We start from the raw sequence: 26,342 nt of genomic DNA, 5'->3' as shown, positions 1-26,342 counted from the left end.
AGCTGCAACCTGGCAACTCGTCCACCAATCACAACGGTTGGTTTTACGGCTCCGAAACCTGGATCCCATATCTTCTCTAAAATAGAAGCATTTGTTCATGTTCTTTGTAAAAGTATCATAAAGCAGGACAGATGAGACAAATATCATAAAAACTGAAGAGCAGATGAGCACACACATGTATGTATTACAAAAGAAAATCCACAAATTCATTAGAAATTGGCAGGGCAGGCTGAGGAAGTAGGTAGATGTAAAATGTCTGTAAATGGCGAAAGAACATAAACCCAAGACTGAATAAACGATGTTAAATATCCATGCCAAGGAGACAAAAATATGTTAGGATACAATTACCATTAAGACACCACAAGAAGGTCCGTATCCTGCCGTGATGACTAAAAAGAGTTGGTTATTAGCCACAATGTGTAGGCAGTCTCATGCCAACGGCCATACCACGTTGAGAACACCGCTTCTCGTCCGATCAGCGAAGTTAAGCAACGTTGGGTTTGGTTAGTACTTGGATGGGTGACCGCCTGGGAACACCAAATGCTGTTGGCAATAATGTTTTTTGTTTTGTTTTGTTTTGTTTCGTTTGTTTTTGTTTGAATGGCTGGCTCCACGGGAAATTCACGGAGTTGTGTGGAATAAGGCCTGGTAAAATGAATTAATATGTATGTCATGTTTAAAACAAACTCGCTTAATATAGTGTGTGAGGCTTTATACAAAAACAAACAACCAAAACAAAACATGTTGTGTATATATATATATATATATATATATATATATATATATATATATATATATATATATATATATATATATATATATATATATATATATATATATATATATATATATATAGCTTAATCCGGGTTTGAACTCGCAACTCCAAGAATACGCATCACTTATATACACTTTACCACTGGACCACAGCTGCAGGACACTAGCTTGATGCTGAGGTATCAATTTAATGACGTAAATGCCATTTCCACAAATAAATGATAATTTAAAAGTATTTGTATGTACAAATCTTTTCTGTTTAAAAGGCTACAATATCAGTTACTGATATAATTTGTGTTAATGTTTCTATACCCACAGGAAGGCATGTTTTTGCTTATATGTAAGGGGTACGGAGAAGGAATCCACAGACCATCAGTCCCCTTCCCCCCCCCCCCCCTCCCACCTACTACCACCACCACCACCACCACTACTCACCACCAATCACCACTCAATCACCACCACCACCAATCACCACCAATCACCACCACCACCAATCACCACCAATCACCACCACCACACCTAACTGAAAACCCCCTAACACATCAACCCTCCCCCCAATCAACAGGCGAAATAATAACCCTCAAATGCCTGCCTGCCTGCCAGCCAGCCAGCCAATACTAACGGTCTTCTCAGAAAGAAAATCTCTTTGTATCTGTATTACTTGATGAAATGTATGATTCTAATAATGAAAATAAATTTTGATGTCGGTTGTATGAGCATAATGACCAATATGCACATGATATGAATGAATTAAATAGTGTAGTTTTAAGTAATTAGGTTGTAGACACATTAAGCGGATATGATATTTGACGCGTCCAGAACTGGTGATTTTTGGTTTAGTTTTAAATGCACCACCACCATTGCTTCCCCAGAGCCTAATTAAGGACCGGTAAAAGGAGTCAATATGTATGTCATCTATAAAACCAAAGAATGAATAAAAACACACACACACACACACCTACATAATAGTATTAGGAAGATTGTATGGCAAAAAAAAAAAAAAGTACTCCCATTGGGTCGTTTGAACTCGCGACTTCCAAAACACCAGCCACACACCTTACCACCCAGCCACCATAGAGTTGGTATAATTGTGCAACTTTAGTTATAAAAGTAAAGTTCTTATTGTCTCAAATCTTATTGTCTGTTCTATGAAAAGGCATGATGTAAATTATGTATTTTTTGAATGATTGAATTGTAGGCACATTAAGCGGATTCGATATTTGATATATCCAGAAAAGGTGATTTCTGTTCAGTTTTAAAATGCATCACCGTTAACGCTAAAGGACTGGTAAAACGACTCGATGTTTGTCATTTTTAAAATAAACACTAAAACTAGGCCCTTAACATATATAATGTTTGAATATAAATTGAATGCATATAAATACAAAGTGGGAGTGGCTGGCTGGCTGGCTGGCTGGCTGGCTGGCTGGCTGGCTGGCTGGCTGGCTGGCTGGCTGGCTGGCTGCCTGCCTGCCTGGCTGGCTGGCTGGCTGGCTGGCTGGCTGGCTGGCTGCCTGCCTGCCTGCCTGGCTGGCTGGCTGGCTGGCTGGCTGGCTGGCTGGCTGGCTGCCTGGCTGCCTGGCTGCCTGGCTGCCTGGCTGCCTGGCTGCCTGCCTGCCTGCCTGCCTGCCTGCCTGCCTGCCTGCCCGCCTGCCCGCCCGCCCGCCCGCCCGCCCGCCCGCCCGCCCGCCCGCCCGCCCGCCCGCCCGCTTGCCTTGCCTTGCCTTGCCTGTCCTGTCCTGTCCTGTTATTGCCTTGCCTTGCCTTGCCTTGCCTTGCCTTGCCTTGCCTTGCCTTGCCCTGCCCTGCCCTGCCTTGGCTGCAGCTGGCTGGCTGGCCGTAAATCAACTCTTAACAACACCATACCACACCACACCATCACTCATCACCCATCACCCACCACCGGCCCCAGTCTCCCAGCCTCTCTTATATACCCGAGCAGGCCCTTTAAATTATTTGAATTGTTGCACTTCGGCGAATGGCAGGCACGATCGCTGCTGCTCAAACATATTCTGGTTCACAAGTATTATAATATATTATATTATATTATATATATATATATATATATATATATATATATATATATATATATATATATATATATATATATATATATATATATATATATTCATGAAACACATTAAAACCTTGATCATTTATTCATTCATTACGTCTAGTGAAGAATTGCTTTTGTTCATTTGTATGATTAAAAATTGATAGAATATGAATTCCTCGCTTAAAGTAAAATATAAAATATATATTGGATTTATATGATTGGTTAATATTCCAAGTGATGCTGAATATCCCCTATAATTTTGTTTTGTTTGTTTGTTTGTTATGTACACATTCCAAATGAAATCAATATAAATGTTATTATTAATGTTTGAAAGTTGATTGTCTACTTGAATCTCTCTATTAAAGTGTGTGTGGCTCCGGATGGAGCCTGGTTATGGTATTTGTCGTGGTGGGTGGCAGAAGTGCTTACTTCTTCTCTGTCTTCTTTGGCAAAAGAACTGCCTGAATGTTTGGAAGAACACCTCCCTGTGCAATGGTTACGCCAGACAGAAGTTTGTTGAGTTCTTCGTCGTTGCGGATGGCCAACTGCAAGTGACGTGGGATGATACGGGTCTTCTTGTTGTCACGTGCAGCGTTACCGGCGAGCTCCAGAACTTCGGCAGCGAGGTATTCCATGACGGCTGCCAGGTAGACAGGAGCGCCAGCACCGACGCGTTCGGCGTAGTTGCCCTTACGCAGCAGACGGTGAATTCTGCCCACGGGGAACTGAAGTCCGGCCCTGCTGGAGCGAGACTTTGACTTGCCCTTCACTTTGCCTCCCTTGCCGCGTCCTGACATTGCTGCTGCTGTTGTGGGTTTGTGGTGTTTTATGCCGCCCCGCAGATCGAGCTTCGTGTTATATACCCCGCTCAGGATCAAGGGAGCCCGCCACTGACCAATCAGCGCGCTCCGCCACGCGACCCGCTCTGAGCTGAGTCGCGAGCGGGATATAAAAGGAAAGCTCGCCTCGCGCAAAAGTTCATTATTGTATCGCAACGCCAGCCAGCCAGCCAGCACGAGCATCATCATGCCACCCAAGGCATCTGGAAAGGCTGCCAAGAAGGCCGGAAAGGCCCAGAAGGCCATTGCCAAGGGCGATAAGAAAAAGAAGCGCAGGAGGAAGGAGAGCTACAGCATCTACATCTACAAAGTGCTGAAGCAGGTCCACCCCGACACTGGTATCTCTTCCAAAGCCATGTCGATCATGAACTCGTTCGTGAACGACATCTTCGAGCGCATCGCCGCCGAGGCTTCTCGCCTGGCCCACTACAACAAGCGTTCCACCATTACCAGTCGGGAGATCCAGACGGCTGTAAGGCTCCTGTTGCCCGGAGAACTGGCCAAGCACGCCGTCTCTGAGGGCACTAAGGCCGTCACCAAGTACACCTCCTCCAAGTAAACGGCTTACTTACTGCCCTGTGGTGGTGGCTTGGCCTCAAACCAACAAACTCGGCTCCATTGGAGCCACACTTTAATTTCTAAAGAGATTGTGAGTGTTAGACACCAATACTATTATAACAAAAACCTCTGTCACTGAAAGCAAATAGCTATAAAATGAGAATATTTATGAAACTGTCTGTGTGTGTTTCTCTCTCTCAGTCTCTGTCTGTCTGTCTGTCTGTCTGTCTGTCTGTCTGTCTGTCTCTGTCTTGTCTGTCTGTCTGTCTGTCTGTCTGTCTGTCTGTCTGTGTCTCTCTCTCTCTCTCTCTCTCTCTCTCTCTCTCTCTCTCTCTCTCTCTCTCTCTCTCTCTCTCTCTCTCTCTCTCTCTCAACACATATAAGCACTCGGTATCTTTTTTTTTTTTTTCTAGAGATTAGAGATTCATTGTTATGTTCCACATTAGGATTACTATGCAGGCCACCCTCTTAGGTTTGAAAATGTCAAGAAAACGGTTAATTTAAAATGTCATCTCCTAACTTAACAGATTAAGCCAGAGGACCGAAAACAGAATAAAACAGGACTGGACAGTATGTCACTTATACAAGCTGCTTTTATTTCTAGTACAGTATGACAATTTTTATTTTGGGGGGGGGGGGGGGGGGTGATCCTTGACAGTGCATAAGAGCGAAAAGCGACGGCGTTTTGTTTGTAAGAGAACAGGTTGTACTACAAATGATTTGATTTATTGATATCACGTGTATGTATGACACCTAAATTAGTGTATTTGTTTATTTATTTATTTATTTATTATATGTGTAGATGAAGGTTAATTCATATGACTGATGCTAGGAATGTCTGAAATCTCCTTAGAAGGATATTTTGGCCCTGAGAAGGGCCGAGTTTGGTGTATACTAGGGTGGTCGATTTAGCTTATGCACGCTCTCCACGGATACGGCGAGCAAGCTGAATGTCCTTTGGCATGATGGTGACACGCTTGGCGTGGATGGCACAGAGGTTAGTGTCCTCGAAGAGACCGACCAGGTAAGCCTCGGATGCCTCCTGTAAAGCCATGACGGCAGACGACTGGAAGCGAAGATCGGTCTTGAAGTCCTGGGCAATCTCGCGCACCAGACGCTGGAAGGGAAGTTTCCTGATGAGCAACTCGGTGCTCTTCTGGTAACGACGGATCTCACGCAGGGCGACCGTTCCGGGCCTGTAACGGTGAGGCTTCTTCACACCCCCTGTGGCAGGAGCAGACTTGCGTGCTGCCTTGGTGGCCAGCTGCTTACGAGGAGCCTTGCCTCCCGTGGACTTGCGAGCAGTCTGCTTGGTGCGAGCCATGGTGAACAACTGTGGTTTGTGATGGCCGGATTTTTTTAACGGATTAAAAAGTCCATAGAGCTGGCAAGCAGGGGATGGAAGAACGGGGCGAGGTTGCAGAAATCTTGAGCAAGGATCTGGAGATGAGGTGAAGAGGGGAGATGAAAGATCGGTGGCCCAACCACCGTGGATTTGAGCTTGATCAGATGAAAGTAGAATTGAGTGGGGTGTCATTTGCAATACACACAGAGGCCGGGAACGCAAGCAGCTGGCAGTGGAGGTTTGATGTCAGATGATGTTAAGTCAGTTCGTTAGGAGTCTTCTTTCTTGTTGATTTCACCAAACTTTGATCGTTGTTCTTTTTTTTGGGCTTGTCGGTCTTGGTGGTCACGGTTCGTGTTGATGCTTGAAGGTGATCTTTCCTTGGGGGTGATGGTGTACCGACAGATACGTCCTCATCCGATTCATCAGATGAGTGAGGAGCAGGGGTGTTGACACGCTGGGGTAGATTTCTTGAAGGTTGGGTTCTTGAGGGTTGATGTCTTGAAGGTAGAGTTCTCGGAGGGTGTGTAACAGCGGTAGGTACTGCAGCAGAAGGTGCTGCATAGTCGGTACCCTCTATAGGGTCACACCAAGGGTCGATAGCAGCGAAATTCGCCACTGAGACGGGTGAAGGGACAGCAGCAGCTGGAGAAGCGTGTGGAGCAGGAGCTGACAGTATGTCAGAAAGCGTGGCTGCGTTCACAGTGATGTCATGGTTGGTAACGGGAACTGATGCAGAAGTGGGGGTCACATGAGGCAGAGTCTTGTGAGCTGTAGGTACCCGAACAGGATCTGAGGGCTGCATTGCAGTGGCGGAATCGTCGTCGTCGGATGTAGAGTCAGCATCCTCCTCTACAGGGTCAGTTGTTGGAGATGAACGCGGAGCGTTGAAAACTTCCTCAGGAACAATGAAGGTAGGGAGACCGTTCGCCTTGTACAGAATTTTCAGAAGCCTCACGAATTCTCGGGGGTTATTGCCAGCAGTAATTCTGGCTGTTGATATCAGAGCTTTTACTGTGCTCTGCCCAATTAGCTTTGTCTTTGGTTGGGCCGGTGGCGATGGCTGGCTCGACGAATCGCTGGTTGGCGTTTGGGAGCTGGCTCCCCATTGGCTGGTAGTAGCAGTGGGACGTCCTCCCGGGAGCTCCGGGAAGATGGCGGCTTGGGCGTTGAAACCTGAAGTAGAGGTGGTCGCTGATTGGCTTGTTGCTTCAGAGGTACTGGCTCCGGTTGAAGATGTGGATTTCTCCATGTTTTTAATAGCGTTTTGTCTGTGAGGACAATGTATGGAGATTGCTGGATGATCGCCTTTGCACAGCAAGCAGCATAGTGTTTCAGACTTGCAGATGGAGTAATGGTGGTCAGCTGAGCAGAGGCTACACTTCTGAATCCGCTGGGTACATTTGCTGGTGGAGTGGGTGTACTCGTAGCATCGGAGGCACTGGTTGACGATGTGAAAACGTTCCATCTTCACACGGAAAGGCGGAATGTGAATTCCAAAGCTGTAAACTCCATTTCTGGTAGCCATAGTAGCCGAAGCTACCGTCTCGAAGGTCAGCTTCAGGGAGCGACTTGAATTGAAGAATTGAGCTTGGTGAAGCCGTAGGTCCGGGTTTGATGCCTTGAAGTCGTGCATGAACGCACTATCATCAGCGTCATCTTGTTCCACGATCCATTGACTGAGATCGTGAATAACGACAGAGTGTTCAGCCAGGTACTGGCGTGGGAAGTTGAGACGAAGGTGTTGGTTGGAGAAGTTAGCGCTGTAAGACAGAAGTTTGTCGACTTCCTCCTCACTATAAAAGAAGAAAAGGATGTCCGTGCCTTCCTGCTTGATGTCGTTGGGTGTTACTCCTGCAACGTCTTTAAAGAGCTTCAGGAGAGATGTCTTGGAGAATGGATGTTCGTTGAGGGGCGTACCCCTGATCTTGAAGCGTTTGTGACGCATAATGAGCTTCCTGGAGGCCGATGGATCTCTCTCAAAGACTACACGTCACTGAAGATGGCCTCCCGTCTCTACCCGGCATAAAATACCAAGTTAGGAGTGGGGTCTGACCATCTAGAGAGACGCAAGTCTGCTGCCAATTGTTTATCCACCCTGCAGTACTAGGTGCGAGAGAGAAGAGCTGGAGCAACGCGAGCACGTCCGACCGCGACGGTTGCTAGTTGCCGAGTCGTCTGTGTGATGGCCGGCGCCGAAAAATTTTTGCTTATATACGCCGTCTCGAGGCGCTTGCTCGAGCGCCATTGGCTGCTCGACTCGCCTACGTCACCCCGTTGCCCCTCCCCTCCTTCCTCTGGCTGCAGCCAACAGGCGGCTCACCTCAATCACTATTATCGCTGATTTTGCTCTATTTTTTGGATTTGTGCAAAAGTCATTTCACAGGGACGTGAAACAGACGAGTAGGCAACTGCAGTTTTGAAAGCGTTGTGAGAAAGCCGTGTCTACTCGACCACAAGCGTAAAGTAAGGGCAGGCAGGAGTTGCAATGCTACTAGTACGTCCGCTTGATGGGATATAGTCGGGAAATCGTGCGGGCATACTGAACATACAAGACACCATCATTCATGCAGCAAACATCTCCATTCCTAAAACAGCACACAAACCACATTTCACTTTCACCCCCTCCATTCGCTCCAAACGCCTCTTAGCTTGCTATCACACTAGATTCTTACAAAACATACATCGACATGGACAAATACTATGGGACCTAACAGCATTAAAAAACCATATCCTTAACAGCCTAGATGAAGATCACACAAAACATTGGAAACACCTTATAGAACAAGCAGAACAATACAGAAAACTGACACCTCAAGAATTCTGGAAACGAATCAAACGATTACAAGGATCAACTCACACACCGTTTAAATACCTTCTACATAATAACAACAAAATCACTGATCCTGAAGCAGTTCTCAACATTTTTAAACACCACTGGGAACAAATCTTTCACCCACATCCTCCTGAACCATTTGCACGCCCCAACATTGAAATAGTCGAAGACTGGATACACCAAAATAGACAAGCAACTACACCAGACGACCTCATTCACCTTGAAAATCTCAATTCAAACACTGAACTACAGACTCCCCTAACTCTAGCTGATGTCAAGACAGCTCTCATGGGCACTCGTCGTAGAGCCCCTGGTGCGTCTGGCATTGGACATATCCTTCTTAGACAACTCCCTGCCTCTATCATTACTGCTATCACTAACCTATTCAACGCCTCCCTTGCCTCTGGATACTTTCCACTCAACTTTAAGTCTGCCACAGCCGTTCTTATTCCAAAACCTGGGAAACCCCACACTGACCCAAAGAACTATAGACCCATCAGCCTTCTAGAGACACTTGGCAAAGTCTTTGAAAGGCTGATCAACCAGAGACTTAGAACCCACCTTGAACACAATGACTTACTCACTAACAAACAGTTTGGATTTCGGCCTCACCGGTCCACTCACGACGCCTTAAACATCATGACTAACTACCTCAGTATCAATCAGCACCAAAGACTTAAGACTGCACTCATCACTAAGGACGTTGAGAAGGCCTTTGACACTGTTTGGCATGACGGCTTAAAATTCAAACTATGCAACAACTTTAATCTTCCGCTTATCACCACCAAACTTCTTTCGAACTACTTAGACAATAGGACAATGCGAATTAAGTTCCTCCAACAACACTCTGACTACTTCAACTTACACGCCGGTGTTCCCCAAGGTTCTGTTCTTGCCCCAACACTCTACATCCTATACATAAACGACATTCCTGACCCTGTTCATCACACTTCATTAACCATATGCTATGCTGATGATGTCTCTCACCTTGTCACCAGCAACACCATTGATACACTAACAAACAGAGCACAAACAGAACTTGATGTTGTCACTGAGTGGGAGTACAAATGGCGTATAAAAACCAACTCCAGCAAATCTAAAATCACCTACTTTTTCTGTAAAAGAACTATTCGCCCAATTCCTCTCAAACTCTATTCATACACTCAAAATCCTACTTACATCTCTGTATCTCCCTCCTCCACAGTCCTGGGACTCACATTTGATCGACAACTACTCTTTCACACACACATAACACAGAAACATGCAATAGCTCTTCAAGCCATGAAGAAACTATACAGACTTAGATTTGCAAAACCTGACACAAAAATGCACCTTTACAAAGCACTTATTAGACCTCTCCTAACATACGCTCCACTAGCTCTTTCTCTATCTGCACGCACTAACAAAATAAAACTTCAAAGAATACAGAACAGAGCACTAAGATGGGTACTCAACACCCGATGGCAAGAGTTAAATACCAGTCAAAGTCTCCATGAAAGTACTAACATTCCTGCCCTAAATACCTACTGGAAAACTCTATCCGACAAACAAATCGATAGACTACTCACTCATCATGAACAACACATTGATTTTCTCCTACACACTCTCAGACTACCACGAAACAATCATGACCTCTTCTCTACCATCCATGATCCTCTTCCTAACTCTGTATTTCGTTAAACTTTAGCTCTCAACACCCAGCATCCACTATCATTACATATTCAGCTCTCAACAACCAGCACAAACAATCCGTAAAAAAGTTCAGCCCTGACGCTCTTGAGCCAATCACTGTGATGTTGTGAGTTTGTGATGTCCCGATGTTGTCACTGAAAACACCCGACTGAGTCCCTGCCTCGAAAGCCGCAACCTAACGACACGCAGCTGGGTTTAGCCCTGGCACTTTTTCTCTTACAAATCTTCTTCCTCTCACCCCCCCTTATCTTCTTCTGTCCCCACTTCCAAGCTCGCCCCTATGGGCATCTTCTCCTGTATTATTCTGATTCTGATTCTGGCATACTGGCTCAGATCACATACCCATATCACTCACACTCTCCAGCAACCCCATACTCATCCCAGCCACCCCACAATATGACTATCAAAATGCAGACTGGGAAGCCTTCAAACAACACCTAACTGCCAGCACACAGCCCTACAACTTCCAAGACAAACCACACACAGACATAGATTCCCAAGTCCTCACCATCCAGAATAACATCATACAAGCAGCTGATGCTACCATTCCAAAAACAACCCACAAAACCAGATACTCCTTTTTTCCTTCGATCAGAACAAAAAGGCTACTCTCCTGCTATCACAACAGATTCACCCACAACCTTCACAGATACAATCAAGTAAACACAGACCTCACTATACTCAAAAACCACATACTCAACAGCCTTGACCAAGACCATGCTAACAACTGGGAGAAACTCATACATAAAGCTGAAATGCAAAGAAAAACAACTCCACAACAATTCTGGAACTTCATAAAGAGGATCAGAGGAAACTCCTCCTCTTCTGCCTTTACATACATCACTCACAACAATCAAAACTACACCGATCCCTCAGAAGTAATAGGCATATTCAAACAACACTGGCAGGACATCTTCAATCCCCACCCCCCACAACCAACAGCAATACAAAACATAAACAGAGTAGAAACATGGATACGACACAACCCTCATGCCATCACACACTACCCTACCATTGACCTCACGACACTAGACGACTTAGAAAATGACCTCACAGAATCAATACTACCTGAAGAAGTTAAACTCATGCTCAAGAACACCAGACGTAAAGCCCCAGGAGCCTCTGGCATTGGCCAAGCTCTCCTCAAGCAACTTCCAGACCCCCTAATCTTTGCACTCACAGACGTCTACAACGCCTCACTAGCATCAGGATATTTCCCAAGCCCATTCAAAGAAGCCACAGCAATCCTCATTCCAAAACCCCAAAAATCCCCGACAGACCCTAAGAACTACAGACCGATCAGCTTACTAGAGACATTAGGGAAAGTATACGAAAAACTCATTAATCATAAACTCAGGAATCACCTAGAACACAAAAACATATTGACAGACAAACAATTTGGCTTCAGACAACACCGCTCAACACAAGACGCACTGAACATAATAACAAACTACCTCTCCATAAATAAACACCAGAGGGCCAAGACGGCCCTCATTGCAAAGGACGTCGAAAAAGCTTTTGACACTGTATGGCACGACGGCCTACGTTACAAACTCTGCACTCTGTTTCAACTATCTGACAACATGCAGAGGCTACTCTGCAGCTTTCTAACAAATAGAAAGATGCAGATCAAGTTCCTCAGCAAGCTGTCAGGTTATTTCAACCTAAATGCAGGTGTCCCTCAGGGCTCAGTTCTTTCACCAACCTTATACATACTCTATATAAACGACATCCCTGACCCAATATACTGGACATCAATGACCCTTTGCTACGCTGACGACGTAACCCAACTGATCACAGACTATACGATTAACGCCCTCACACGGAAAGCACAACAAGAAATAGACAAAGTCACCCTCTGGGAACACGACTGGCGAATAAAAACAAACCCCAACAAGTCAAAAATTACATACTTTTTCTACAACAAACGACGTAACCCTGACCCAGTAAAACTCTACTCTCAATCACCAGATGCAACCCAGATCCCAAGAGTCAACAAAACCACAGTACTTGGACTCACACTAGACTTCAACCTTCGCTTTCACACACACATAACACCCAAGAAAGCTATAGCCTCAAACGCTCTATCAAAACTCTACCCACTCAAACATGCCTCCCAAGCCACCAAGCTCCATTTATACAAAACACTTATTCTCCCACTCCTAACATATGCACCGATCCCACTCACACTTGCAGCACCAACAAATAGGAAGAAACTCCAGCGTACCCAGAACAGGGCTCTGAGATGGGTGTTCAATACCCACTGGCAGGACTTCACCACCAGTGAGGCCCTGCATGAGTGGGCGAACATCCCACCTCTGAACATAACCTGGGATACTATGGGGAAGAAACAGATTGACAGAATTCTCACCTATCATGACAACTACGACACGTTCCTCAGAAACGTCCTAAGCAGACCCAGACATACGCACAACCTCTTTAACCTGATCGACGATCCACCTCCTGCTCCGTCCTTTACATAACCCCTCTCCTATAATATCACTACTCAAATAACTAAACTTCCAACTATAGCCTCCTAACTCCTCTCCCCCCTCTTTAGGGGGGGACCAACTAGCTCCCGTTTTCTGGTGCCTTGGGTGGGGCGCGATGCTGATTAGCAGATCTAAGACCACATCTGGAGTGAGCCCCCAGGGCACACCCAGCTGAGGGCTGCTGTCTCCGTGGGTGCTCAGAAAAGACGAAATGTTGTCACAGAGATCCGATTCCTTGCCTTCATTGCCTAGTCTGGTCATAACGATTTCAATGCCATGCAGCTGGGTCTAGCCCTGGCACTTTACCTCATACTGAAAACCCTTCCTCTCACCCCCACTAATTCTTCCCCTATCCCCACTTCCACGCTCACCCATCAGGGTATCTTGACCTATATTTAAATGATAATGATGATGATGATGGCATTCGTCAATTCGATTCACACAACTTCAACACCATGACTGGACGCGGCAAGGGAGGCAAGGGACTCGGAAAGGGTGGCGCCAAGCGTCATCGTAAGGTGCTACGTGACAACATCCAGGGCATCACCAAGCCCGCTATTCGTCGCTTAGCTCGTCGTGGCGGCGTCAAGCGTATTTCGGGTCTCATCTACGAAGAGACCCGTGGCGTCCTGAAGGTGTTCCTCGAGAACGTCATCCGTGATGCTGTAACCTACACGGAACACGCCAAGAGGAAGACCGTCACTGCCATGGACGTGGTGTACGCTCTGAAGCGCCAGGGTCGTACCCTCTACGGATTCGGCGGATAAGAGCTTGGCTAATCCATCGATTCCACCCACCACCACCTCAAAACGGGACCTAATTAGGTCCCTATACTTTTTTACTGAAGGGCTTAATAGACGATAACATAAATTGTTTTGATATCAGCTAGCACATTGGGTCTTATGAAATCTATTTTTTATCCTCGCATGCTTAAAGGGACTCTGATTGGGGAGGGAGGGGGGGGGGGGGAAGGTTTGTTACGTTATATACTAGCAGAGCAGGATCATTGGTGGGGGGGGGGGGGGGGAGGGGGAGAGAGAGAGAGAGAGATCTTTCCCAACTCTTCCTTTTTACATGAGTGAGCTACCCGTTTTATTCATTTTATCCTTCTCAGAGCTGTTTTGATAGTATCCAAATGATGGTAAATGAAAAGGGAGGACACGAATATCTACCCAGAATTCAGGACTGGCAATCGATATGCATGTTTGAGTGCGAATCTTTTTCTCTCTCAACTTAGGTATACGTTTATGTCGTACCTAAAAGCGAGAACCACACTATTGGGACAAGTATGCAAGGCCCAATTTTCCTAACAAGCACAGTTAATTTTGTTATTTTCGAACATTTCTTTCCAAATTGGTTTATCCAATTAACAGTATTATATTAAGATCATGAATTGCTGGGTTAGGTTAGGTTAGGTTAGGTTAGGTTAGGTTAGGTTAGCTTAGCTTAGCTTAGGTTAGGTTAGGTTAGGTTAGCTTAGCTTAGCTTGGGTTAGCTTAGGTTAGGTTAGGTTAGCTTAGCTTGGGTTAGCATAGGTTAGGTTAGGTTTGATTACATTTCTATGTTAGATTTAACTCAAATTCAAAACAATTGCAGTCATTCGGCTTGTTAGTCAACTTGCCTCTAATAGGGGCAATTTGTCTAACAAGACTATTTAGTTTTTTGTATATATATTATAGCTTCAAGACTCCGAACCAATATAGAAGCATCAAGAGGAAGTGCTTGTGTTATGGGCCAATAGGCCTTCTGCAGTTACTTCCATTCTTATGTTTTTATTCCCATTGGTTCGTGTTTTATCTTGTGTAAATGTCAATCACCTTACCCAAAACTTTGGTACCATATCACCTCACCCATGTGTATATATAAATATATATATATATATATATATATATATATATATATATATATATATATATATATATATATATATATATATATATATATATATATATATATATATATATATATATATATAATATAATATACAGAGTAAATCTACCCCAAAAGTAATGATTTATTTGTCTACAAAACTAAACTCTTTTTGGAATCATATGAGGCCCCTCCACTGAGGGGGGAGGCCTGGATGTTTATTGTCATGTGTATTCATGCTGCTTGCATGTCGTCGTTTATTTTGCCTTTGTTGTTTTCTTGACAGCTTTCTTTGCCTTGGGTGGTTTGGGAGATTTTGAAGCTCTCTTTATTTTGGGCTTTTTGTTCCCAACAACAAGCTGCTGCTGCTTCTTTTTCAAGGCTGTAGGTGGTTTGTTGCTTGTGGCGGCTTTCTTGGGAGTTACCACGGCCTTCTTTGCTGCTGTAGATGGTTTCTTGGTTGTGGTGGCTTTCTTGGGAGTTAGAACGGCCCTCTTCTCTGCTACGGCCAGCTTGAATGATCCACTAGCTCCACTTCCCTTGGTCTGAACAAGAATGCCGTCAGCCACTGCTTTCTTGAGAAATCTTCGGATGTAAATGGCGATCTTGGCAGCCTCGACTTTGTTGTTGGCAACAACGTACTTCTTGATTGCTTGTAGAGACGAGCCCTTACGGTCTTTGAGTGCTGCGACCGCGGCTAGAACCATTTGACTAGTTTTCGGGTGAGCAACCTGGACGCGAGGTTTCCTGGTGGTGGCCACCACAGCAGCAGCCGCAGCCTTCTTGGTAGGCTTTGCTTCTACCATGATGATGATGAGATAACCAAGGTGATGAGAGACGCTCAGACAGTCACGGGGGAATGATGCTGCCGCCGCTTGAGCCGAACCTATTTATGTGCCGGCACGGTACAGAAGCTGCAACCTGGCAACTCGTCCACCAATCACAACGGTTGGTTTTACGGCTCCGAAACCTGGATCCCATATCTTCTCTAAAATAGAAGCATTTGTTCATGTTCTTTGTAAAAGTATCATAAAGCAGGACAGATGAGACAAATATCATAAAAACTGAAGAGCAGATGAGCACACACATGTATGTATTACAAAAGAAAATCCACAAATTCATTAGAAATTGGCAGGGCAGGCTGAGGAAGTAGGTAGATGTAAAATGTCTGTAAATGGCGAAAGAACATAAACCCAAGACTGAATAAACGATGTTAAATATCCATGCCAAGGAGACAAAAATATGTTAGGATACAATTACCATTAAGACACCACAAGAAGGTCCGTATCCTGCCGTGATGACTAAAAAGAGTTGGTTATTAGCCACAATGTGTAGGCAGTCTCATGCCAACGGCCATACCACGTTGAGAACACCGCTTCTCGTCCGATCAGCGAAGTTAAGCAACGTTGGGTTTGGTTAGTACTTGGATGGGTGACCGCCTGGGAACACCAAATGCTGTTGGCAATAATGTTTTTTGTTTTGTTTTGTTTTGTTTCGTTTGTTTTTGTTTGAATGGCTGGCTCCACGGGAAATTCACGGAGTTGTGTGGAATAAGGCCTGGTAAAATGAATTAATATGTATGTCATGTTTAAAACAAACTCGCTTAATATAGTGTGTGAGGCTTTATACAAAAACAAACAACCAAAACAAAACATGTTGTGTATATATATATATATATATATATATATATATATATATATATATATATATATATATATATATATATATATATATATATATATATATATATATATATATATATATATATATATATATATATAGCTTAATCCGGGTTTGAACTCGCAACTCCAAGAATACGCATCACTTATATACACTTTACCACTGGACCACAGCTGCAGGACACTTGATGCTGAGGTATCAATTTAATGACGTAAATGCCATTTCCACAAATAAATGATAATTTAAAAGTATTTGTATGTACAAATCTTTTCTGTTTAAAAGGCTACAATATCAGTTACTGATATAATTTGTGTTAATGTTTCTATACCCACAGGAAGGCATGTTTTTGCTTATATGTAAGGGGTACGGAGAAGGAATCCACAGACCATCAGTCCCCTTCCCCCCCCCCCCCCTCCCACCTACTACCACCACCACCACCACCACTACTCACCACCAATCACCACCAATCACCACCACCACCAATCACCACCAATCACCACCAATCACCACCAATCACCACCACCACACCTAACTGAAAACCCCCTAACACATCAACCCTCCCCCCAATCAACAGGCGAAATAATAACCCTCAAATGCCTGCCTGCCTGCCAGCCAGCCAGCCAATACTAACGGTCTTCTCAGAAAGAAAATCTCTTTGTATCTGTATTACTTGATGAAATGTATGATTCTAATAATGAAAATAAATTTTGATGTCGGTTGTATGAGCATAATGACCAATATGCACATGATATGAATGAATTAAATAGTGTAGTTTTAAGTAATTAGGTTGTAGACACATTAAGCGGATATGATATTTGACGCGTCCAGAACTGGTGATTTTTGGTTTAGTTTTAAATGCACCACCACCATTGCTTCCCCAGAGCCTAATTAAGGACCGGTAAAAGGAGTCAATATGTATGTCATCTATAAAACCAAAGAATGAATAAAAACACACACACACACACACCTACATAATAGTATTAGGAAGATTGTATGGCAAAAAAAAAAAAAAGTACTCCCATTGGGTCGTTTGAACTCGCGACTTCCAAAACACCAGCCACACACCTTACCACCCAGCCACCATAGAGTTGGTATAATTGTGCAACTTTAGTTATAAAAGTAAAGTTCTTATTGTCTCAAATCTTATTGTCTGTTCTATGAAAAGGCATGATGTAAATTATGTATTTTTTGAATGATTGAATTGTAGGCACATTAAGCGGATTCGATATTTGATATATCCAGAAAAGGTGATTTCTGTTCAGTTTTAAAATGCATCACCGTTAACGCTAAAGGACTGGTAAAACGACTCGATGTTTGTCATTTTTAAAATAAACACTAAAACTAGGCCCTTAACATATATAATGTTTGAATATAAATTGAATGCATATAAATACAAAGTGGGAGTGGCTGGCTGGCTGGCTGGCTGGCTGGCTGGCTGGCTGGCTGGCTGGCTGGCTGGCTGGCTGGCTGGCTGCCTGCCTGCCTGGCTGGCTGGCTGGCTGGCTGGCTGGCTGGCTGGCTGCCTGCCTGCCTGCCTGGCTGGCTGGCTGGCTGGCTGGCTGGCTGGCTGGCTGGCTGCCTGGCTGCCTGGCTGCCTGGCTGCCTGGCTGCCTGGCTGCCTGCCTGCCTGCCTGCCTGCCTGCCTGCCTGCCTGCCCGCCTGCCCGCCCGCCCGCCCGCCCGCCCGCCCGCCCGCCCGCCCGCCCGCCCGCCCGCCCGCTTGCCTTGCCTTGCCTTGCCTGTCCTGTCCTGTCCTGTTATTGCCTTGCCTTGCCTTGCCTTGCCTTGCCTTGCCTTGCCTTGCCTTGCCCTGCCCTGCCCTGCCTTGGCTGCAGCTGGCTGGCTGGCCGTAAATCAACTCTTAACAACACCATACCACACCACACCATCACTCATCACCCATCACCCACCACCGGCCCCAGTCTCCCAGCCTCTCTTATATACCCGAGCAGGCCCTTTAAATTATTTGAATTGTTGCACTTCGGCGAATGGCAGGCACGATCGCTGCTGCTCAAACATATTCTGGTTCACAAGTATTATAATATATTATATTATATTATATTATATATATATATATATATATATATATATATATATATATATATATATATATATATATATATATATATATATATATATATATATATATATTCATGAAACACATTAAAACCTTGATCATTTATTCATTCATTACGTCTAGTGAAGAATTGCTTTTGTTCATTTGTATGATTAAAAATTGATAGAATATGAATTCCTCGCTTAAAGTAAAATATAAAATATATATTGGATTTATATGATTGGTTAATATTCCAAGTGATGCTGAATATCCCCTATAATTTTGTTTTGTTTGTTTGTTTGTTATGTACACATTCCAAATGAAATCAATATAAATGTTATTATTAATGTTTGAAAGTTGATTGTCTACTTGAATCTCTCTATTAAAGTGTGTGTGGCTCCGGATGGAGCCTGGTTATGGTATTTGTCGTGGTGGGTGGCAGAAGTGCTTACTTCTTCTCTGTCTTCTTTGGCAAAAGAACTGCCTGAATGTTTGGAAGAACACCTCCCTGTGCAATGGTTACGCCAGACAGAAGTTTGTTGAGTTCTTCGTCGTTGCGGATGGCCAACTGCAAGTGACGTGGGATGATACGGGTCTTCTTGTTGTCACGTGCAGCGTTACCGGCGAGCTCCAGAACTTCGGCAGCGAGGTATTCCATGACGGCTGCCAGGTAGACAGGAGCGCCAGCACCGACGCGTTCGGCGTAGTTGCCCTTACGCAGCAGACGGTGAATTCTGCCCACGGGGAACTGAAGTCCGGCCCTGCTGGAGCGAGACTTTGACTTGCCCTTCACTTTGCCTCCCTTGCCGCGTCCTGACATTGCTGCTGCTGTTGTGGGTTTGTGGTGTTTTATGCCGCTTTTTTTTGCTTTGCTTTGATGTCCAAAGAGCTTGGAAAGGATGTGGGAGGAAGAAGGATGGGGCGATGAAATTCTTGGAAGAGGATTTGGATGTGGAGAGAGGAGGCTTGAAAGTTCGGTGGCCCGTCCACCTTGGATTGGAGATGTTTTTTCAGTCAAAGCCTGTAGCTTAAGTTCTTTTTTTATGCCGCCCCGCAGATCGAGCTTCGTGTTATATACCCCGCTCAGGATCAAGGGAGCCCGCCACTGACCAATCAGCGCGCTCCGCCACGCGACCCGCTCTGAGCTGAGTCGCGAGCGGGATATAAAAGGAAAGCTCGCCTCGCGCAAAAGTTCATTATTGTATCGCAACGCCAGCCAGCCAGCCAGCACGAGCATCATCATGCCACCCAAGGCATCTGGAAAGGCTGCCAAGAAGGCCGGAAAGGCCCAGAAGGCCATTGCCAAGGGCGATAAGAAAAAGAAGCGCAGGAGGAAGGAGAGCTACAGCATCTACATCTACAAAGTGCTGAAGCAGGTCCACCCCGACACTGGTATCTCTTCCAAAGCCATGTCGATCATGAACTCGTTCGTGAACGACATCTTCGAGCGCATCGCCGCCGAGGCTTCTCGCCTGGCCCACTACAACAAGCGTTCCACCATTACCAGTCGGGAGATCCAGACGGCTGTAAGGCTCCTGTTGCCCGGAGAACTGGCCAAGCACGCCGTCTCTGAGGGCACTAAGGCCGTCACCAAGTACACCTCCTCCAAGTAAACGGCTTACTTACTGCCCTGTGGTGGTGGCTTGGCCTCAAACCAACAAACTCGGCTCCATTGGAGCCACACTTTAATTTCTAAAGAGATTGTGAGTGTTAGACACCAATACTATTATAACAAAAACCTCTGTCACTGAAAGCAAATAGCTATAAAATGAGAATATTTATGAAACTGTCTGTGTGTGTTTCTCTCTCTCAGTCTCTGTCTGTCTGTCTGTCTGTCTGTCTGTCTGTCTGTCTGTCTCTGTCTTGTCTGTCTGTCTGTCTGTCTGTCTGTCTGTCTGTCTGTCTGTCTGTCTGTGTCTCTCTCTCTCTCTCTCTCTCTCTCTCTCTCTCTCTCTCTCTCTCTCTCTCTCTCTCTCTCTCTCTCTCTCTCTCTCTCTCTCTCTCTCTCTCTCTCTCTCTCTCAACACATATAAGCACTCGGTATCTTTTTTTTTTTTCTAGAGATTAGAGATTCATTGTTATGTTCCACATTAGGATTACTATGCAGGCCACCCTCTTAGGTTTGAAAATGTCAAGAAAACGGTTAATTTAAAATGTCATCTCCTAACTTAACAGATTAAGCCAGAGGACCGAAAACAGAATAAAACAGGACTGGACAGTATGTCACTTATACAAGCTGCTTTTATTTCTAGTACAGTATGACAATTTTTATTTTGGGGGGGGGGGGGGGTGATCCTTGACAGTGCATAAGAGCGAAAAGCGACGGCGTTTTGTTTGTAAGAGAACAGGTTGTACTACAAATGATTTGATTTATTGATATCACGTGTATGTATGACACCTAAATTAGTGTATTTGTTTATTTATTTATTTATTTATTATATGTGTAGATGAAGGTTAATTCATATGACTGATGCTAGGAATGTCTGAAATCTCCTTAGAAGGATATTTTGGCCCTGAGAAGGGCCGAGTTTGGTGTATACTAGGGTGGTCGATTTAGCTTATGCACGCTCTCCACGGATACGGCGAGCAAGCTGAATGTCCTTTGGCATGATGGTGACACGCTTGGCGTGGATGGCACAGAGGTTAGTGTCCTCGAAGAGACCGACCAGGTAAGCCTCGGATGCCTCCTGTAAAGCCATGACGGCAGACGACTGGAAGCGAAGATCGGTCTTGAAGTCCTGGGCAATCTCGCGCACCAGACGCTGGAAGGGAAGTTTCCTGATGAGCAACTCGGTGCTCTTCTGGTAACGACGGATCTCACGCAGGGCGACCGTTCCGGGCCTGTAACGGTGAGGCTTCTTCACACCCCCTGTGGCAGGAGCAGACTTGCGTGCTGCCTTGGTGGCCAGCTGCTTACGAGGAGCCTTGCCTCCCGTGGACTTGCGAGCAGTCTGCTTGGTGCGAGCCATGGTGAACAACTGTGGTTTGTGATGGCCGGATTTTAACGGATTAAAAAGTCCATAGAGCTGGCAAGCAGGGGATGGAAGAACGGGGCGAGGTTGCAGAAATCTTGAGCAAGGATCTGGAGATGAGGTGAAGAGGGGAGATGAAAGATCGGTGGCCCAACCACCGTGGATTTGAGCTTGATCAGATGAAAGTAGAATTGAGTGGGGTGTCATTTGCAATACACACAGAGGCCGGGAACGCAAGCAGCTGGCAGTGGAGGTTTGATGTCAGATGATGTTAAGTCAGTTCGTTAGGAGTCTTCTTTCTTGTTGATTTCACCAAACTTTGATCGTTGTTCTTTTTTTTGGGCTTGTCGGTCTTGGTGGTCACGGTTCGTGTTGATGCTTGAAGGTGATCTTTCCTTGGGGGTGATGGTGTACCGACAGATACGTCCTCATCCGATTCATCAGATGAGTGAGGAGCAGGGGTGTTGACACGCTGGGGTAGATTTCTTGAAGGTTGGGTTCTTGAGGGTTGATGTCTTGAAGGTAGAGTTCTCGGAGGGTGTGTAACAGCGGTAGGTACTGCAGCAGAAGGTGCTGCATAGTCGGTACCCTCTATAGGGTCACACCAAGGGTCGATAGCAGCGAAATTCGCCACTGAGACGGGTGAAGGGACAGCAGCAGCTGGAGAAGCGTGTGGAGCAGGAGCTGACAGTATGTCAGAAAGCGTGGCTGCGTTCACAGTGATGTCATGGTTGGTAACGGGAACTGATGCAGAAGTGGGGGTCACATGAGGCAGAGTCTTGTGAGCTGTAGGTACCCGAACAGGATCTGAGGGCTGCATTGCAGTGGCGGAATCGTCGTCGTCGGATGTAGAGTCAGCATCCTCCTCTACAGGGTCAGTTGTTGGAGATGAACGCGGAGCGTTGAAAACTTCCTCAGGAACAATGAAGGTAGGGAGACCGTTCGCCTTGTACAGAATTTTCAGAAGCCTCACGAATTCTCGGGGGTTATTGCCAGCAGTAATTCTGGCTGTTGATATCAGAGCTTTTACTGTGCTCTGCCCAATTAGCTTTGTCTTTGGTTGGGCCGGTGGCGATGGCTGGCTCGACGAATCGCTGGTTGGCGTTTGGGAGCTGGCTCCCCATTGGCTGGTAGTAGCAGTGGGACGTCCTCCCGGGAGCTCCGGGAAGATGGCGGCTTGGGCGTTGAAACCTGAAGTAGAGGTGGTCGCTGATTGGCTTGTTGCTTCAGAGGTACTGGCTCCGGTTGAAGATGTGGATTTCTCCATGTTTTTAATAGCGTTTTGTCTGTGAGGACAATGTATGGAGATTGCTGGATGATCGCCTTTGCACAGCAAGCAGCATAGTGTTTCAGACTTGCAGATGGAGTAATGGTGGTCAGCTGAGCAGAGGCTACACTTCTGAATCCGCTGGGTACATTTGCTGGTGGAGTGGGTGTACTCGTAGCATCGGAGGCACTGGTTGACGATGTGAAAACGTTCCATCTTCACACGGAAAGGCGGAATGTGAATTCCAAAGCTGTAAACTCCATTTCTGGTAGCCATAGTAGCCGAAGCTACCGTCTCGAAGGTCAGCTTCAGGGAGCGACTTGAATTGAAGAATTGAGCTTGGTGAAGCCGTAGGTCCGGGTTTGATGCCTTGAAGTCGTGCATGAACGCACTATCATCAGCGTCATCTTGTTCCACGATCCATTGACTGAGATCGTGAATAACGACAGAGTGTTCAGCCAGGTACTGGCGTGGGAAGTTGAGACGAAGGTGTTGGTTGGAGAAGTTAGCGCTGTAAGACAGAAGTTTGTCGACTTCCTCCTCACTATAAAAGAAGAAAAGGATGTCCGTGCCTTCCTGCTTGATGTCGTTGGGTGTTACTCCTGCAACGTCTTTAAAGAGCTTCAGGAGAGATGTCTTGGAGAATGGATGTTCGTTGAGGGGCGTACCCCTGATCTTGAAGCGTTTGTGACGCATAATGAGCTTCCTGGAGGCCGATGGATCTCTCTCAAAGACTACACGTCACTGAAGATGGCCTCCCGTCTCTACCCGGCATAAAATACCAAGTTAGGAGTGGGGTCTGACCATCTAGAGAGACGCAAGTCTGCTGCCAATTGTTTATCCACCCTGCAGTACTAGGTGCGAGAGAGAAGAGCTGGAGCAACGCGAGCACGTCCGACCGCGACGGTTGCTAGTTGCCGAGTCGTCTGTGTGATGGCCGGATTACGGATTAAAAAGTCCATAGAGCTGGCAAGCCGGGGATGGAAGAACGGGGCGAGGTTGCAGAAATCTTGAGCAAGGATCTGGAGATGAGGTGAAGAGGGGAGATGAAAGATCGGTGGCCCAACCACCGTGGATTTGAGCTTGATCAGATGAAAGTAGAATTGAGTGGGGTGTCATTTGCAATACACACAGAGGCCGGGAACGCAAGCAGCTGGCAGTGGAGGTTTGATGTCAGATGATGTTAAGTCAGTTCGTTAGGAGTCTTCTTTCTTGTTGATTTCACCAAACTTTGATCGTTGTTCTTTTTTTTGGGCTTGTCGGTCTTGGTGGTCACGGTTCGTGTTGATGCTTGAAGGTGATCTTTCCTTGGGGGTGATGGTGTACCGACAGATACGTCCTCATCCGATTCATCAGATGAGTGAGGAGCAGGGGTGTTGACACGCTGGGGTTGATTTCTTGAAGGTTGGGTTCTTGAGGGTTGATGTCTTGAAGGTAGAGTTCTCGGAGGGTGTGTAACAGCGGTAGGTACTGCAGCAGAAGGTGCTGCATAGTCGGTACCCTCTATAGGGTCACACCAAGGGTCGATAGCAGCGAAATTCGCCACTGAGACGGGTGAAGGGACAGCTGCAGCTGGGGAAGCGTGTGGAGCAGGAGCTGACAGTATGTCAGAAAGCGTGGCTGCGTTCACAGTGATGTCATGGTTGGTAACGGGAACTGATGCAGAAGTGGGGGTCACATGAGGCAGAGTCTTGTGAGCTGTAGGTACCCGAACAGGATCTGAGGGCTGCATTGCAGTGGCGGAATCGTCGTCGTCGGATGTAGAGTCAGCATCCTCCTCTACAGGGTCAGTTGTTGGAGATGAACGCGGAGCGTTGAAAACTTCCTCAGGAACAATGAAGGTAGGGAGACCGTTCGCCTTGTACAGAATTTTCAGAAGCCTCACGAATTCTCGGGGGTTATTGCCAGCAGTAATTCTGGCTGTTGATATCAGAGCTTTTACTGTGCTCTGCCCAATTAGCTTTGTCTTTGGTTGGGCCGGTGGCGATGGCTGGCTCGACGAATCGCTGGTTGGCGTTTGGGAGCTGGCTCCCCATTGGCTGGTAGTAGCAGTGGGACGTCCTCCCGGGAGCTCCGGGAAGATGGCGGCTTGGGCGTTGAAACCTGAAGTAGTCGATTTAGTCGCTGATTGGCTTGTTGCTTCAGAGGTACTGGCTCCGGTTGAAGATGTGGATTTCTCCATGTTTTTAATAGCGTTTTGTCTGTGAGGACAATGTATGGAGATTGCTGGATGATCGCCTTTGCACAGCAAGCAGCATAGTGTTTCAGACTTGCAGATGGAGTAATGGTGGTCAGCTGAGCAGAGGCTACACTTCTGAATCCGCTGGGTACATTTGCTGGTGGAGTGGGTGTACTCGTAGCATCGGAGGCACTGGTTGACGATGTGAAAACGTTCCATCTTCACACGGAAAGGCGGAATGTGAATTCCAAAGCTGTAAACTCCATTTCTGGTAGCCATAGTAGCCGAAGCTACCGTCTCGAAGGTCAGCTTCAGGGAGCGACTTGAATTGAAGAATTGAGCTTGGTGAAGCCGTAGGTCCGGGTTTGATGCCTTGAAGTCGTGCATGAACGCACTATCATCAGCGTCATCTTGTTCCACGATCCATTGACTGAGATCGTGAATAACGACAGAGTGTTCAGCCAGGTACTGGCGTGGGAAGTTGAGACGAAGGTGTTGGTTGGAGAAGTTAGCGCTGTAAGACAGAAGTTTGTCGACTTCCTCCTCACTATAAAAGAAGAAAAGGATGTCCGTGCCTTCCTGCTTGATGTCGTTGGGTGTTACTCCTGCAACGTCTTTAAAGAGCTTCAGGAGAGATGTCTTGGAGAATGGATGTTCGTTGAGGGGCGTACCCCTGATCTTGAAGCGTTTGTGACGCATAATGAGCTTCCTGGAGGCCGATGGATCTCTCTCAAAGACTACACGTCACTGAAGATGGCCTCCCGTCTCTACCCGGCATAAAATACCAAGTTAGGAGTGGGGTCTGACCATCTAGAGAGACGCAAGTCTGCTGCCAATTGTTTATCCACCCTGCAGTACTGGGTGCGAGAGAGAAGAGCTGGAGCAACGCGAGCACGTCCGACCGCGACGGTTGCTAGTTGCTGAGTCGTGATCGTGATCGTGATGGCCGGCGCCGAAAAATTTTTGCTTATATACGCCGTCTCGAGGCGCTTGCTCGAGCGCCATTGGCTGCTCGACTCGCCTACGTCACCCCGTTGCCCCTCCCCTCCTTCCTCTGGCTGCAGCCAACAGGCGGCTCACCTCAATCACTATTATCGCTGATTTTGCTCTATTTTTTGGATTTGTGCAAAAGTCATTTCACAGGGACGTGAAACAGACGAGTAGGCAACTGCAGTTTTGAAAGCGTTGTGAGAAAGCCGTGTCTACTCGACCACAAGCGTAAAGTAAGGGCAGGCAGGAGTTGCAATGCTACTAGTACGTCCGCTTGATGGGATATAGTCGGGAAATCGTGCGGGCATTCGTCAATTCGATTCACACAACTTCAACACCATGACTGGACGCGGCAAGGGAGGCAAGGGACTCGGAAAGGGTGGCGCCAAGCGTCATCGTAAGGTGCTACGTGACAACATCCAGGGCATCACCAAGCCCGCTATTCGTCGCTTAGCTCGTCGTGGCGGCGTCAAGCGTATTTCGGGTCTCATCTACGAAGAGACCCGTGGCGTCCTGAAGGTGTTCCTCGAGAACGTCATCCGTGATGCTGTAACCTACACGGAACACGCCAAGAGGAAGACCGTCACTGCCATGGACGTGGTGTACGCTCTGAAGCGCCAGGGTCGTACCCTCTACGGATTCGGCGGATAAGAGCTTGGCTAATCCATCGATTATACCCACCACCACCTCAAAACGGGACCTAATTAGGTCCCTATACTTTTTTACTGAAGGGCTTAA

The 26,342-nt window shown here is 46.3% G+C and overlaps 2 non-coding genes across 2 annotated transcripts; both read left to right on the top strand.

The window, feature by feature from the left end:
• The first annotated feature begins 433 nt into the window (after nt 1-433).
• On the top strand, nt 434-552 carry LOC123748748 (5S ribosomal RNA). Its single transcript, XR_006771809.1, has one exon. It is a non-coding gene; the product is annotated as a 5S ribosomal RNA (ribosomal RNA).
• A 15,254-nt stretch (nt 553-15,806) lies between these two features.
• LOC138361734 (5S ribosomal RNA) lies at nt 15,807-15,925 on the top strand. The gene has a single exon (XR_011227143.1). It is a non-coding gene; the product is annotated as a 5S ribosomal RNA (ribosomal RNA).
• The last annotated feature ends 10,417 nt before the right edge of the window (nt 15,926-26,342 follow it).

Source organism: Procambarus clarkii, unplaced genomic scaffold (assembly GCF_040958095.1).
Source record: "Procambarus clarkii isolate CNS0578487 unplaced genomic scaffold, FALCON_Pclarkii_2.0 HiC_scaffold_674, whole genome shotgun sequence".
NCBI lineage: Eukaryota > Metazoa > Arthropoda > Malacostraca > Decapoda > Cambaridae > Procambarus > Procambarus clarkii.
The sequence above is the reverse complement of the archived record's forward strand: the minus strand, read 5'-3'. Positions and strand labels throughout refer to the sequence as shown.